The sequence below is a fragment of the Epinephelus fuscoguttatus genome, linkage group LG3 (genome assembly GCF_011397635.1).
Source record: "Epinephelus fuscoguttatus linkage group LG3, E.fuscoguttatus.final_Chr_v1".
NCBI classification, from domain to species: Eukaryota; Metazoa; Chordata; class Actinopteri; order Perciformes; family Serranidae; genus Epinephelus; species Epinephelus fuscoguttatus.
This window is the reverse complement of record NC_064754.1, coordinates 32950288-32966238: the sequence shown is the minus strand read 5'-3', so window position 1 is coordinate 32966238 and position 15951 is coordinate 32950288.

The following is a 15951-nucleotide window of genomic DNA, read 5'->3' as shown; positions in this document are numbered from 1 at the left end:
CATAACTGCACATTAACTCTAAACCTTTGCATTACAAGTAATCCACCTTACCATTAAAGTACTGAACCAAGCACCTGATCGCTGTGTATCTACAACCATATAAAAATACCTAGGGACGTACCAGTAGGTTTTGACAGGATTACCTCTAAACTGAATGCAGTTCTTTTAACTTGAGTTGAATGTATTGGATATCTGAGATTTGTCACAGGAGACCGTTTAGTTGGGAATTGATAAAGAATTACAGGAGAAAACATGTCAACTTTTACACCACAACAGTTCATAAAATATGGGCAGAAACAGGAGGATGCACACAACTTGTTTCATCTACCCAGGTACAGGTACTTTCCTCACAGCCTCTTCAACCCTGCCCACTGGGTGATTGAGAAACACAGGATAAGTCAGAAGCAGGAGGCAGAGAGAGGGAGGTCACACAACTTAAAATATTCACATCAATTTAATTGTTGGGGATATAATCCTGAAAAAAAAATCACTCATCAGCCTGCTGGTTTTTGTCCAAGGATTTAGTGAATTTGTTTAGCAAGCATAGTACCTGACCACGTAGGGTTCAAACCTTTGACCGCTGTATCACCAGAGCAGATGACTTACTCACTGTGCCAAAAGGAAGACATGGCCTATCATCCTCCTTCTGACAACTTGAGGCAATGATGTCATGTGCAAAACTGAAGTTGGGGCTCCATCATGACATGTAGTTCCTTGCAGTGGCCAGAACCAATGAAGAGTTGGAGCTGGAAAGCCAACTGGAGGTCAAGAGGGCTCAAGCTCAAAAAAATCTTGAGCACCAGACCTTCATCATTAAGGACCTGCACAATGCATTGGAGCAGATGGAGGGAGAGAAAGAGGGCTTCGAATCAGAAATGGAATCGGGGAGTTCGGAGCTCCATTGCGTAAAGCAGTTACATGCAGTGGCTGAAAACAGCGCAGAGATGAGCGGTGCAGCTGTTTGACATGGAAACAGCAGTATTTGAGGCTTGCTCAAGAGCAGAATTGCTGGAGCATTATCTGGTATTTAGAGGGCTCAAATTGAAATGATAAAGCACAGACTAAGCCAGATGAAGGGAGCAGAAGGAGGAAGCTAAGACTCTGAAGAGTTTGCAAACCCACCATTGACTGCAGCTGGAGGATCAGAGAGCACAGAGCAGGAAGATAGCAGCAGCCTTAAAAAAGGCAGAAGAGCTGCTGGAAATTGAGCGCCTCTGCTTCAAGCAGGAGGAGGAATCCAGAGCCTCCCATCTGGCAGAAATGGAAAAACAGAGAGAAGAGAATAATAAGCTCATGGCCTCTCTAAAGGAAGCTGAGCTGGAAATTGCCCAGCTGGAAATGACTGAGAACAACAACAACAAGAACCTCATGGCTGCTCTAAAGACAAAATTCGAAAATCAGCTGCATAGTGACTGTCTCTGATGGCAGCAGGAGAAAACCTCCCTGCTGGAGGAGACAGAGTAAAAAAGAGCCTCCTTTGTGTCTCAGTTTAAGGAGCAGAAACAAGGGAACAATACCCTTGTGGATGCTATGAGGAAAGCTGAGGAGCAGTTACAAAGTCATTGTAACATGTGGCAGGAAGAGAAGCCATCCCTCCTTCAGGCCACAGAAAGGCTGAAGGAGACTCTGCAGGAAAAGAGGCAGGCCGAAAGCACCATGAGGTCACGGGTGTATGATCTTGAGAGCCAAATTAGCACAAAGAAGAAGAAGAAGAAGAAGAGAGGGAGAAGTGGTCCCACCTCTTCTGATGCCTTGGTCCAGAATTCTACGAATTAAACTTTCAGGATATGTTTAAGGTACTTCTGAAGACATTTCCTGGAAGTTTCCTGATGATTGGCTCAACAGTTACGGTGTTAGGTCTATTAATGTGCTGAGCCACGCCCCCTCTAAAGTTCATTTGTCAATATACTCAAAATACAATAAGATGTCAATAAGCTTTTGAACATTTTTGATCATTTTTGTCCAATAATGATCCACAGAAAATGTGGTAAGAATCAGACCTTTTTTAAAGTGTTATTTATTTGTCTATTTATGTGTTTTTAGTCTTAAAGCACTCACATCAGTCAAAATGCTGGTGATAATATTCTGAAAAAAAATCTCACATCATTCTGCTGGTTTTGGGTGTATTGTCAAATATTTTGGTGACATTTGGTCAAAAATGAGATGAAATAGAAAATGCTGTGCATCCAGTACAAATTGCAACAATCTTAAATCTTAAATGAGATTCAGGTCTGAGTCCATGATTTCTGGTCTGGACCATCAGCTGAGTGCTGGCTCTCCTCTTTCGTCCTTGGCTCCAAAAACAATCACTTCAGTTCTGTCTTTGTTTAATTAAAAAGAAAATTGGCACACCCAATCACTGATTTGTTCAATGCACTCAGTTGGAGCTTGTATTGGACCACAGTCCCCTGGTGACCTGGTTATGTTAATTTGTGTATCATTTGCATAATTATGGTAACAAATTATGTTATTTTCCATAATCTGAGCCAGTGGTAGCATGTAGATGTTAAACAGAAGAGGTCCCAAAATGGAGCCTTGGGGAACTCCGCATGACATTTTTGTACACTCAGATGTATCATTATAGACACAAAGTATACCCTACCCTTTGAGAAGGACTTGAACCAGTTTAATACCGTGCCAGGAAGCTCCACCCGGTTTTCCAGTCTGTCTTTTAATATTGTGTAATGTTGTGGTCAACCATGTCATGTCCAGTAATAATAAGGCTGAAATTCCAGCATTGTCTGTGTTTAAGTGGATGTCATTAAATACCTTAACAAGAGCAGTCTGAGTGCTGTAGTGTGGTTGGAAACCTGACTGGAAGACATCAAACCAGTTGTTTGGTGAGAGGACTTGCTTAATGTCTAATCTGTTCACATGGTGTTTATTCTCAATAAACTGGTGGTTACTTCAAGACAGTGTGATCTTTGACTCAAACATAAAGAAACTGATTTCTACAATTTCATCTCATAAAAATCTGCAGTTCATTTTTTGACTGACAGTTCCTGCCCACAGCAATGTTTAAACCACATGCCTCCACAAGATTTGTGTTGGGCCCCTGTGGGATCCCAATGCAGTCTTTTATCTGTAAGACCAAAACAATGAGCTGAAAGATGTTAAAATGCTCTGTAGAGCTGAGAGGATATATGTCGGCTGATGAAACTCTAGGTTCCTTCTAACAAGTGCTTTTCTCATTAGATTTAGTCATTTGATAAAGCAGTTTTGACAACTGATTGGGGAGAAAGAAGGGCCATGTGTTTGTATTTTGTTACGCACTGATAAAATAAAGATACACTGATATGTCAGCCAGGGAATGACATTAAGTAAAAACAGCTCACTGACAGATTGTCATCTCTATTCTCCAATCCTTTTTCTAAAACTAAAAGTGACAATGACAAAGCTCTATAGTTATAATAATAAAAGGCTCGGAAAGACAGTGTTCGTGTCTCTGGCAGGTAAAATCAGGTCCTTAAGATTTTTTGAAACCTTTATATTTCATTTTCTGCTGGCAGACCAGGGAGCTACTGTGGTTTAATGTCAGCTCAACAGTCCCTTGAAAACATTTTCTTGGCAAGCAGGAGAAGACTTTCTGCTGCTGCAGCATATAATGTGATGCTACAGCTACCCACAGAAGTCAATATTAGATCTTTCACATAAATGGATGTATCACCTGTTGTGAACATATATATATATATATATATATATATATATATATATATATATATATATATATATATTTACAAATTTAAAGGTCTAGTATGTATAGGATTTAGGGAGACCTATTGGCAGCAATGGAATATGATGTTCATAATTACATTTTCATTAGTGGATGATCACCTAAAACTAAAAATAACTGTGTTCCCTTCAGATCAACATAGGGAGTGAGCCTAATGCATGGAGCCATTGTGTTGCACTACCATGTATCTACAGTAGCCCAACTTCTATCTGTGTATTTGATTGTGCAAACTGCAACATAATGCATTGTTATCAACCAGTACTACAAACAAGGGCCTGGCTAGAACTGATTTTGCAAACAGTATCTTGGTTTTCCGACTTGTCCTGGAACGTGGTCAGCTTGGGTGTGATGTCATTTTAAGCTCTGACTTCTGACTTCCAAGGTAAATGGAACGCAGCGTGTGTCCAACGGCCTCACCCCCATCCCCAACTCCACCCTAACCCCTCTTTTGATCTCTGCTGGTTAGCTTTGATTTGTCTATTTTGAGGTTGTTTTGTAACACTGCAGGTGCAGATCTCCCAACACTGTCAAGGCACCTTATGACCTCTGTGTGGTCACTATAGATGATCATGCCTATACTGTTTTACTATTTCTGAGATTCTGAGACAGTTTTGAGATCTCCCAATGACGCATCCATAAGCAGCAGGTGTCTGTTTCAGTGGAACCTGGGCAAATGTGGTGGGAACGCAGGCAGTTCTTGTAACAGTGTCAAGGTCCTCCTTGAACTCTGTGAATTCTGTCCCATAAAAAATATACACAGACATTGTACAGTCTCAAGATTCCCTAAAACCACCATTTTCCTTAATATGACCCACCCCGGTGGATCTAAAATCCATTTTAAAAAATATGTGTCAAATTTGGCCCAGAACAGCCTCAATGTACAAACATTTGTAGCACCTGTAGAAAAGTGCACAATTTTTATAATATTTTCATTTTTGCACATTTTGGGTCACTTCGGGAAAAGTCAGCAAATTTAAGGCTAAAATTGTGGCATTTAGGGTGTTTTCACTCCTGTCCAGTGTTTTAACAGTTCAAAATTGACATTAAGGGTTAACATGTTACCAGTGAATTGTTGGGAAACACAGTTGAAGTTGAGGTTATTCACTGTCTTTGTGGTCTTCTGATTGCCTTTGTCTCTTACCCTGCTAATGCCACTATTATCTCCAGAGCTTAGCAATTCACTTGATGAGTAAAATATTATCACAACCAATTATAATTATGGGGAAAAAAAAACAACTAAAATGTACGAAATTAATCATTAAAGCTAGATTAACTGATTATTGACCTCTCGAGGACAGAAATATTTCAAAACAGCATCACACCAAGACCATCTACATATGCTAGTTGTTAAAGCTAGTGATATAACTTGTTATGGTCTCATGCACCTGCCTGGTTACACATCCATTACAAACAATGGATATTATATAAATCAGACAAAGGACAAATATAAAGGACAAAGACAGTGTAATATTTATCCCTTCAACCTTACCTTGTTTCTGAAGCTCGACTAAAGCCTCAGCTCTAAAATAAGCCTTCCCTGCCCCCGAAAGTGCTTCCAATGCCCTTGCCTTTTTTTCTCCTCATCTTAACATTGCCACACTTTACACACATGGTGAGGCAGACAGGCAGAGAGCACAAAAAGGACCAAGGGGAGCTTAAACGGCTGTATCTCCCATCAATTAATCAAGACACAGGAGGCTGTGTCCAGTCAACACACTCTGGCACAAGCATCCATCACCTTGTTTATAGCCTAGAAACGCACACGCACACACACACACACACACACACACACACACACACACACACACACGTGTTTTTTGTTTTTTTTGTCCTCCACCATCACAGTATAGTGCGGCTTATTATTTATGTGCCTATGATTTATAGTTTGGTTTTACGGTCAGGAGTTGGCTACTTTTGCTCTTGACCTAAATCCACTGTACTACTGTTTCAAGGCTGAGTAAGAAAATATGACACCTTCCTCCACAGTCATCCCATACAGACAGCATATGCATGAAACAAGCAATGAACCATGCAACAAGCAATGAAGATACCACAACATCATGCACAATGCACTTCAATTTGTGTCTACCCCAAAAAGCTTGTCAGTAATAATGGTTTTCCAAATCTGCATGATTGTAAACTATGATTTGAACAGGATTTCACTATAATAACACAATATCCAAACAGCGAGGTGGTAATCTGGCATCCTGTTCTGTCTCTTTACGTAACGTGATATGTGTATGCTATTCTTTCTTGTTGAGTCTTTGTTAGTCTCACAACTTGAGTACCAATCATTGTATTTTGATTAATGTGGCCTGTGTCCAGGTGATGAGTCACCATAGATGTGTGCCAAAAAAGAAAGTTACCTGTCCCTGCCTGAGCTATACTGGAATGAACACACAGTGACTATGCTGAATTCTCTGACACTGTGGCAACCTATAAAACACACAATTACAATGAATGCCATTTGAAAACTGCATTAGCATTTTACACCCAAAATATGTATGGCAGAGCTCCACAGGGACTGCATGCCATTCGAAAAAAGGGCAAATTAACATAGCACTGCTGTCACCTGAAAACGCAGCTGTAGTGCTGTTTTTCTAGCTTCCAAAATCCATATTTGAATATTTTGAGGTGCATACATATTCCCTAACGTATTTGAAAATTAAAATTTATAGAAAACAATAAAGGTTTTAAAGCTGGAAACTTTCAGCAAAGAGCAAGAAAAGTATGAAAACAGTATGATAGACAGCAGTGCACCAAAATAAACAGGAATATTTGATAGCAAAGATGTACTAGTAAATATAAAAGTGGATGGACTACGACCCACAGTTAGTGAGGACTGAAAGAGCCGGTAACAACTGCAGCCTTCACTTTGTTCTTGAATTAGGACAATACCACTCATGTGCAGTACAGCTTTTTTATTTCTGGTCTTCCTTCCTCTATATGTGCATAATGGCCATTTTAGAGATACTTAGCCTGCATCTGATCTGCTGAAGCTGTTGCCCCGGGACAAAGAGGAGCTGATATTGAAATACAGCACGGCCTTGGATGCTGAACTTCTGCCTCTCGGCACTGCTGCAGTCAAATGAAAGGTGGATTATGTCTCAGGACAGCAACTTAGCGCCGCTGTGCCATTTCTCGAGGCAGGATGTAGCAAAGAGGCAGCGATTTAGGCGTCTGCATCAGTAGATCCTCAGTGAATGGCCTTTAGAAATCCTTTCAACATCCTTTTGAATGCATTCATTCTTAGTTACCTGCCATTAGCCGCATAACATCAGACCTATTTGCTGGATTGGTACATCCGTGTGCTTATGTTGTCAGTGATATTTCAGCCAGCATTAGTCTTTTTAATCTTATTTTCCCCACGAACATAGGATAAAAATAGCCTGAAATCTTGGTTCATGCATTTATTATTTCAGCTCCTCATGTAGAAATCACCTCTATACATAAAGGACCATTTTGCTGACAAAGACCCAGCTGTCTTACCTCATGGCCCCTATACCATCTCTGATTTATTAAGTACCAACTACCGAGGCATGTGGTAGGATATATAGGACTCTGTATCAAATCTCATTCACTGTGATATAATATGCAAGCTAGCAGGATGTCAGCTGACGCCATGGGGATACGGTCACTTTGAAGCTTTGAATTGTCTGAGGAACACTGATATAACCTGAGAAAGATTATTCAGAGGATGAAGCATGTATGCAGTGGCAGCCAAAAACATCCTTCAGGTTTTCGGAGGATAGCAGTGGGCATTACAGTAACTGCAATAACATAGAGCCTGTTAGAACAAGAGCCCAGTCAAATTGAATATACCTTGCAAATACCTTAATTAGAATAAACTCCCATATTATTTTAAAGGTCAGCTAACACAACCCAGTCTCATTCCCAACTTGCCAAATACTGATGCTTGGTTTGTGTCAGACACCAACATACCAAGGGACTGTTTGAAGGAGTATGGGACACACCAGGCATTTTGTTGATGCTCTGATCAACTGCCATAGTATAAAGAGCGAGGAAGTCCACATAGGGCAGGTGGGCGTGGCAGTGGATGGACACGCTGGTCATGTCCTAAAGTTATTTTAATAACAACGTATTGTGCTAGTTTGTGTAGCATACTATGCTAATGACTAATGTCATGTGACGTATGTGAGTACTGAAAACCTACACTCAAGTAAGAGAACTATTACTCCCATAAAAAAATGACCCAAGTAAAAGTGAAAAAGTATCTGGTTAATAAATGACTCAAAGTACGAGTTACTTTCCATTTTAACATTTTTTACAATGTGCGGGCCAGTGAAAAATAATGAGAGAAACAACACTTAATAAAACTTTTCTTAATTAATTAATAATCCTAGCTCCTTTTGATGAGTATTAATGATTTCAAAAGGCCAACAGACTACTGGCTACGAGACAAGTTAATGTCATTATCATAATCTCAAAAAATATCGCTACACATGAATAAGGAACATGCCCGTAGCTAACATTAGCTAGCTAACTACATTTCACCTACAGTATGTGCAGCTTCAGTGTGAGTGTGAAGATCTCAGGTTTTTCCAGGAAGCACAGCAAGCACTTCATCGTGTTATCGCTGTCTTTTTCAGAATTTGATACGATAAGTATGGCCAGATGTAGCCGGAAATTGCAGGGTTACCTCCAGAAAAGCTGTTAGGCCGGTGTGGTTTAGCAGACAAGTGTCTTTTTTAACTGGGACCAGCAACAGACTTTTTAAATTTTGATGTTAACAATGCAGCTAAGTTAAATTAAAACACATTCTTTATGTGTAAAAAGTAGCATTTGGTCTAATATGGATATTTAATATGCAGATTTGGTGTAGATTCATGATTGATGGGGGGCAAAACAAGATTTCTCCAAAAAGTTAGAAACTAGCTAGCTGGTGTGTCTACTGGACAAGATGTAGCTGTCATGGGGAGAGGAGCAGCATGTTGCCAGGGACAAAATGTGATGGAGAGATCTTATTGCAGTCTGAAGTCCCATTGGGGATGAAGAGGAGTCAGTAAATTAGTAAGTGGTTAATGTTAGTAACATTTTGTAGAGTTTTAACTCCTCATAGTTAACATAACATTTTCATCAGCTCATTCTCTGTAAATTCAAATGTCAGCTGCTGACTCATCATCTGTAACGTCACCATTAAAATCAAACAGTTTAACATTAGCTAACTGGTAACGTTAACATTAATACTTACCTCACTGACTTGGGTTGAATTTTCCATTAGCTGAGACTGTCATGAGGTCAGAGGCTGGCGACTCTCTGCTTGGATGTGTGTGCAGCCAGTTTATTTTCATTGCCATTCATCATCATGAGGATATCTTTCTTTACTCTCTAGGCTACTATGGTCTAAAAAAGACCTTAAAAATGGCCTGGATTGGGTCAAACAAACATAGGACTTTCATCCGAGTCAATGCTGAGTTATTTTAAGTTACGCACATTACGTCATCAAGACTCGTGGCCGGATGTCATAATGTACATATTTAACATAATGTGACAACACCCAACCATGACTAAGCCTAACCTAACTGGTGAAGGCACTAATTTACAAGATATCATACAAATGGTGTGCATCATTTTTCATAAGATGTCTTACAAACCATTGTATGAGGATACATTGCATGAAAGACCCCCAAAGAATTGCGCCTCAGTCTACTTTATTGGTGTGGAACAGCTGATTTAACTGCAGTATACATCACTTATTTTTTCATCTGTATAACATATTACTTTAGCATGTACATGACGATCTGGTTCACAGAAATGTTCAAAAGTGTAAACAAAAGCAGCGCATGAGGGGTTAATGTGTATCCAGCTCCAAAGGCTCCTTTGGAGCTGGATACTTATCCATCGGGCCACTGGGTTTGAGATGCTTTGAAGTAGTTTTCATTCATCATTTACAAAGTTCTGCTATTAGATTACAGACAGGTTCTCTCCCTGCAGCCTTTCTACAGCTGACTGGAAGAACACAGCTGGGCTGTCATTGATCTAGATAATTTTACAGATGTCCTTGAAACAAGGCTGACAGGGTTAAACTAAGCATGCACAATAAATCCAAAGTGAAGATACAGAGTTATAACAGGACTATAGATTTTTATGTTTGACAGGGTCAGCTGCAGGATGCAAGAAATTCCTGCTGACATTTTGTGGGTCCAATTAAACAATAAAAGTGTAACCAGGAGGTGCCTCCTTGATAAACCTTAGTGTGTCCCTGCTCTCACCCTATCCCCTTGCAGACCCAAGCAAATTTCTACACAGTTACTGTCCCAGAATAGCACAAAGGATTCATACATCACCCTCTGCTGTGTTGTATAAGGTGCCTATAATGATCAGCACTATGATAAAATCAGGAGCGACTTCTGAGGGTCTGAAAATGTAAATTGCCAAGATACATTTATAATGTATGTGGTGTGATGGAGGATTTGATAAGTCCTCCTAATTCGACAACGACTGTTTGGTCCTTGCTGTTTCTAGTCAAACTGAAACTACAGTCATTGAATCACTGCATGCTGAGGTGAACAAAGTGTGATGTCTGGGTGATGCCTGGAGTAACTGCATGACAATTTCAAATCTCTCAATGCACAGTATTCATATTTTAAAGTACAGATTACAATATTAATGATTTCACAGCACGTGCCTCCTTCTATTTGCTCAGTTTTTTTAAGCTTTATCTTGGCCGCCGTTTCCTCTATACTGTAATGGGTCATCTTCCTCCATCTGAAGGGCACAGTGGCCTCTGTCAGGCCGCTCTGTGAAGTCAGAGGGGAGGAGTCGTTAGCTTTGGATATTAGTCTGCTGTCCATCATCCCTGCTGCACTCTGAGGTCCCCAGAGATGCTGAGAGAGGGAAAAGAGGAGGCGAAGGGAGGGAAAGAAAGAGGGAAAGGAGGTGGAGGGATTGCATGTAATTGTGTGTGTGTGTGTGTGTGTGCGTGTGTGTGTGTGTGTGTGTGTGTGTGTGCGTGTGCGTGTCCATCAACCCGTAGAGGACCTCTGAAGTCCCAGACAGAGGGAGGTGTGTACTACTGCAATGCGTAAAGGCATCACAGCTTCATGGCTTCATGCAGTGAGCAGGCTGAATGACTGAATGACTGACAGACAGACACACAGACAGACAGACTGACTGACTGACTGCCTCAGGGATTTACAGCATGCCTTGCGAACTGGCCATATGAAATGAATCGCTCTCAGAATAGCTGACTACCTAGCTGACTTTATAGGCTTTTCTGGTGCGTCAAACATGTCCAAACAACCTCAAGTGATGCCATCGCGCAGGTCCACTGGGAGTTAGCTGTTCATAAATAAAAGCTAAATATACAAAGTATATGAGAAATATCCTTCTCAGCACATATTTCAGCACGTCATTTGGCATCCAGAACAGCTTGAAAATAGCTACTCAAAAAAGACTGAACAAAAACACAACATATAAAAATGTAGACAGCAAAAATGCAACTTTAAATTAGATGTTATTTTCCATTTATGCAGCAGGAAACTGGGTTAAAGGGAAGAATTGGAGTGTGCACACAAATTGGTCAGTTTTAATAATTGTGCAAAAGCAGTTATAGCTTTGATGAATCTATTCTATAACTTCCTAATTCATGATTACCTTTTAATGCTATCCTTATAATAAGGAAAAACTATAGCACATTTACTACTGTAGTGACACAACAGTAGCCTGTGCAGTTGCACTTTACGCTTTGTTTCCTTTCAATTATTGGAGTTGGCAAATTGTATAGAGAAAGAAAAATGACAATGTAGTCCTCCATAAAGGTATCCTCTCAGTGTGGTCATTTATTTTCAGCTGGACAGATAAAATCCTGAAATAATAGAGAAGATGTGTTCACATCTTAGACAGCTGTACTCCATCACCAAATTAACTTATGATATTTGCTGCACTGGGTGTCTTTTTTCATCTCTTGGAGCCTTTACAACGAATTGAACCATGTGTTCTCTTTTAAACATGGTAAAATTGAAGAATTCGCCAATGTGTTCAAGGGAAACCCCAAAATCAAAAATACACATTTCCCCTCTTACCTGTAGCACTATTTATCAATCTAGATTGATTTGGCGTGAGTTGCCGAGTGTGGAAGATATTGGCCATAGAGATGTGTGCCTTTTCTCCATTAAAATGGAACTAGATGGCACTCAACCAAAAAAAGAAATACATTTGAAAAACTCGACAGCAATGTCTCTTTCCAGAAATCATGACCTGGTTAAGGAAAGATAATCTACAGACCTTGTTGTGAGCAGTTTCATGTAGGAACTATTTTCTTTCTACACCCATCATCTGAATCACTGCTCAGAAGGAAGCATTCATCTACTTATTAACAAGAAGCATGTCCTTGTGACAGCACAAGATGTAAACATGAAAGGCGTCCTCCTCGGCTGAGTGATGATATTAGCTAGCTTACTGGTGCTACGTCTGCTAGCAGCAGATGTATGCTTCCTTCTGGCTGGGAAACAGCTGCCAGTGGTACTTCAATAGAAAGAAATAGTTCCTACATGAAACTGCTCACAACAAGGTCTGTGGATTATCCTGAGTATCTGGGTCATGGTTTCTGGAAAGAGACATTGCTGTTGAGTTTTTCAAATGTATTTTTTTTTAGCTCTTTAAGCCCCACAAGCGGAGTGCCATCTAGTTCCATTATATTTAAGAGACAGCAGACATCTCCACAGCCAATATCACCAACACTCAGCAACTCACACCAAAACAATCTATATTAATAAATAGCACCACATGTAAGGGGAAAAATATGTGTTTTTTTATTTTGGGGTGAACTATCCCTTTAAAAGACATCACAAAGTATATAGACTTATTGTTCAATTCAATATTAAAATCACTAAAATTTGAGTTACAAGGTTTTCACTCAAGTGTGACATCAGAGCTCGCCATATTGTGGTGTCAAAGATCATTCGCTCCCTGAGGTCCAACAGCAGGCCAAAGGAGCGGTGAAGGAAGCAGCTCAGTGTGACAACTGGAAACACTCCAGTGTAGGAGACAATGCTCGCTTGTGTTTAAAACATGAAGAATGACACAAACAGGTGTAAAACTGTGAGGTTACTGTATATGCTTAACCGGATTTCCTCACTTGGCCTGGATAAGTGGGACAAAAGAAAGGCAAGGTGCAGCTTACAGACTGAGTCATAGCATGGTGACAGTGCAGCTGGTATCATTCGTGCCATCGATGGAAAAACATGACCAGGACTGGACCTCTCCAGCAAAGTGAGTTTGTGTCCTCTCTGTGCCCAGGTGTCCCGATCACTGGACTGTAGTGTTTGCCTGTACTGTCCACACACTTTGACTGCAGGGTGTGGGCAGTGCAAATCATCGTGTTGCTTTCGCTCTCCTCTGTATCTTCCCCTGTACCTGTCTGAAATAGGAATAAAATACTGCAGGAGGCTGGGCCCCCCACTCTCCTCTACAAAAAACACTTGGAAAGCATCCAGAGCAGAGCGCATCGTGCCCTAGAAAGCTAGTGCAGTAGAACTGTCACGGAGCAATGCAGGGAAGAGAGGAACGTGACAGGACGGTGGGAGCTGGATTCACGCCCACCACACAACCAAATATGAGCAGGAAGGTAGTGCAGTGGACAGCAAGAGCAGAGATTTGGATTTCTCTGAGTAGATTTAAGATGCAGTTTTTGCTCAAAACCTGTAATAGCGTGAAATAGTGTTATGCAGATGGGACTGCCCTGTCCCAGTAACCCTCATGGAGTCAAAAACAGCTATTGTGACCAGATCAGATTAAAATTGATTTCTGTATCCTTTTAAAGGAGGACAAAAGAATCCTATTTTCTGAACTCGATCACAGCCCAAGTGTTGCCATCTAGGCAATACACTTATTCCCCTGAATATCACTCCAGTATTTCTTCTTCAGAGACTGTAGGGCAATTTTTTATTTGACACTATAAAGTGGAGAGATACAGTGGAAAATATATATATCTTTCATATCATGTTGAACCCCCAGAAATGTTTCAAAGGGATGGTTGGATGGAGCCACTGAAAATCTTGAGGTTGGCACACCAAAACCTAAAGCCATAATTGAATTTCACAAATTTGATTATGTAGTTTTCTATAGGCTTGTTAAAAAAATATGTCAATATGAGAGTTAAGGAACTTCACACTGATATACTTTGGTTTCTTATTTTACAATTAATATTAGTAATTATCTCACATACATAGATTTATACCTGTACAGTTAACAATTTGAATTCCACAACAGTTTTGTTATAATGTGTTATGTATCTATACATGTGTTAGGAGATTAATTGTTCTTTAAATAGATTGGTCATTATTTTCCTTTAAAATACAAATATACAGCTTTGATTTGAAGTACAATGATCTTAAGGAGCAAAACATTTACAAGCCATTGCAACTTTAGGGGAGACTCGTGGGTACCCATAGAACCCGTTTTCATTCAGATATCCTGAGGTTCAAAAGACCATGCCTCGAGCACGGTCCCCCCCATTTGGGTTGCCTGTGTTTACGTCATCATTACACCATTTTACACAGCAACCACTTCTTAGTCGTCGAAATCCGGTGCTTGGGCAGTGACTTGCGGCTTCAGACACTGACGAAAAATCCGTCCTTTAAAATCTGCATGATACGCAGCCAGTCGCCGTTATAGTTTAATGGCACTCAGCGGTGTTGGGGGAAACACAGCGGGAAAAAAACGTCAGTTAAGGCGGTGAAAGTCCAAGTAGGGTGGGCAGGAGGGTTGGTGGGTGGGTTCAACAAACATTGGCTTTCGCCCAGGAGAGCGGCGTTCACGTCGCGTAAGACTCTAAAACCAAACCCTGTTCTTTTTTCCTAAACCTAACCACATGCTTTTGTTGCCTAAACCCAACCACGTGTGTTTGTTGCTGATGGAAAAAATAATGGCAATTCGCATTGCGTTTATTTTGAAAGAGACAGTATGTAAAAAGTAAACTTCCTGTGAAAACGGAAGTGTATTTTGAACTTGACACGGTGTCCCAGAACGTCAACAACCAGGGTACCTTGCACGTTGTATCTGGATGTGGAAAGTCCATGACCAAATGTCGATATGTGACGAGGTCAGAGTTAGAATGTGTTGTACACAGACCACACTATAGGGCTGCTACAAAGTCCCTTCTTTATGCTGTCTTTGCATTTTTACACACAACCAGACAACGGTGGCATTCTGCTTCAATATGTGATTTCAGATAACATGCCGGCATCGTGGAAGCAAAAAAGGCATGATGGGTGTGACATGTAACACAATAGCGTTGGCATGCACATCGGCAGCGCTATGTAAGCAATAACAATGACATAATATGGCAAAAACAATCAGTTGCTTTCCCTGTTATATGTTTTCCCAATTTACCGACATTTTCCACCACTGTTGTTTGAGTTAGCTGCTAACTGCTATCAGCTTTTTAAAACTGCTGGCAGTGGGTTGCACACATAATACGCCTTCAAAATGTCACGCCTGTCTCCTCCATAGTCCCATCCTACCAGCTGTCCCTTTTACACAGATGTCATATCAGTGCTGTTACTACCTCCACTGGCATCTTAAAGGCGAGAAAATTCTGCCCCTCCCCCCCAATCTGCAATTATGCCCTTATACAAAATGGCGAGGTGGCATAATTGTGTAAAATTCCCACCTTGAAGAGGAAGTGTGAAAGGGGCTATCGATTGGCCACCTCACCGTAACTGATCAGCTTTAAACCAGCTCAAATGACATCTGAGCATGTAGTACAAATACAAAATGACATTGTGGTCAAAGTGCAGTGCTTCTAAGCTAGCTCACACACTGAATGCTTACATTACGTTATCATCATAAAGTGATACTGCCCTCTCATCCCCCCCTAAAGAGAAACAAAGGGAGCATAGAGAGTTGGATTAGGACCAAAGTGTCGTGTTCGCCCGAGGAGACAAAGTGCATTGGAGGCAGTTTCCAGCAGAGCACCCCTGACAGGTCGTCCCTGACTGAACAGATGCTTCTCTTAGGTAAACAAGAGGAGGTGACTGTCTGCAACCATTTAGACAAAAATTGCTGAGCAGATGAAGGTTGACACACATAGATGAAATTACCTTGTCTGTACTTTCACTTCGCAAAGAGAAAAACATTTTTTGCAAGTCAGAAGTGTAAGGAAGACACAAGGCTTTGTTTAAAGTGAAATCTAGTCCTGTGACAGGGTAGGTGTGGTTTTACATTTGGCAGCAAAAGGAAATATGACTTTTACC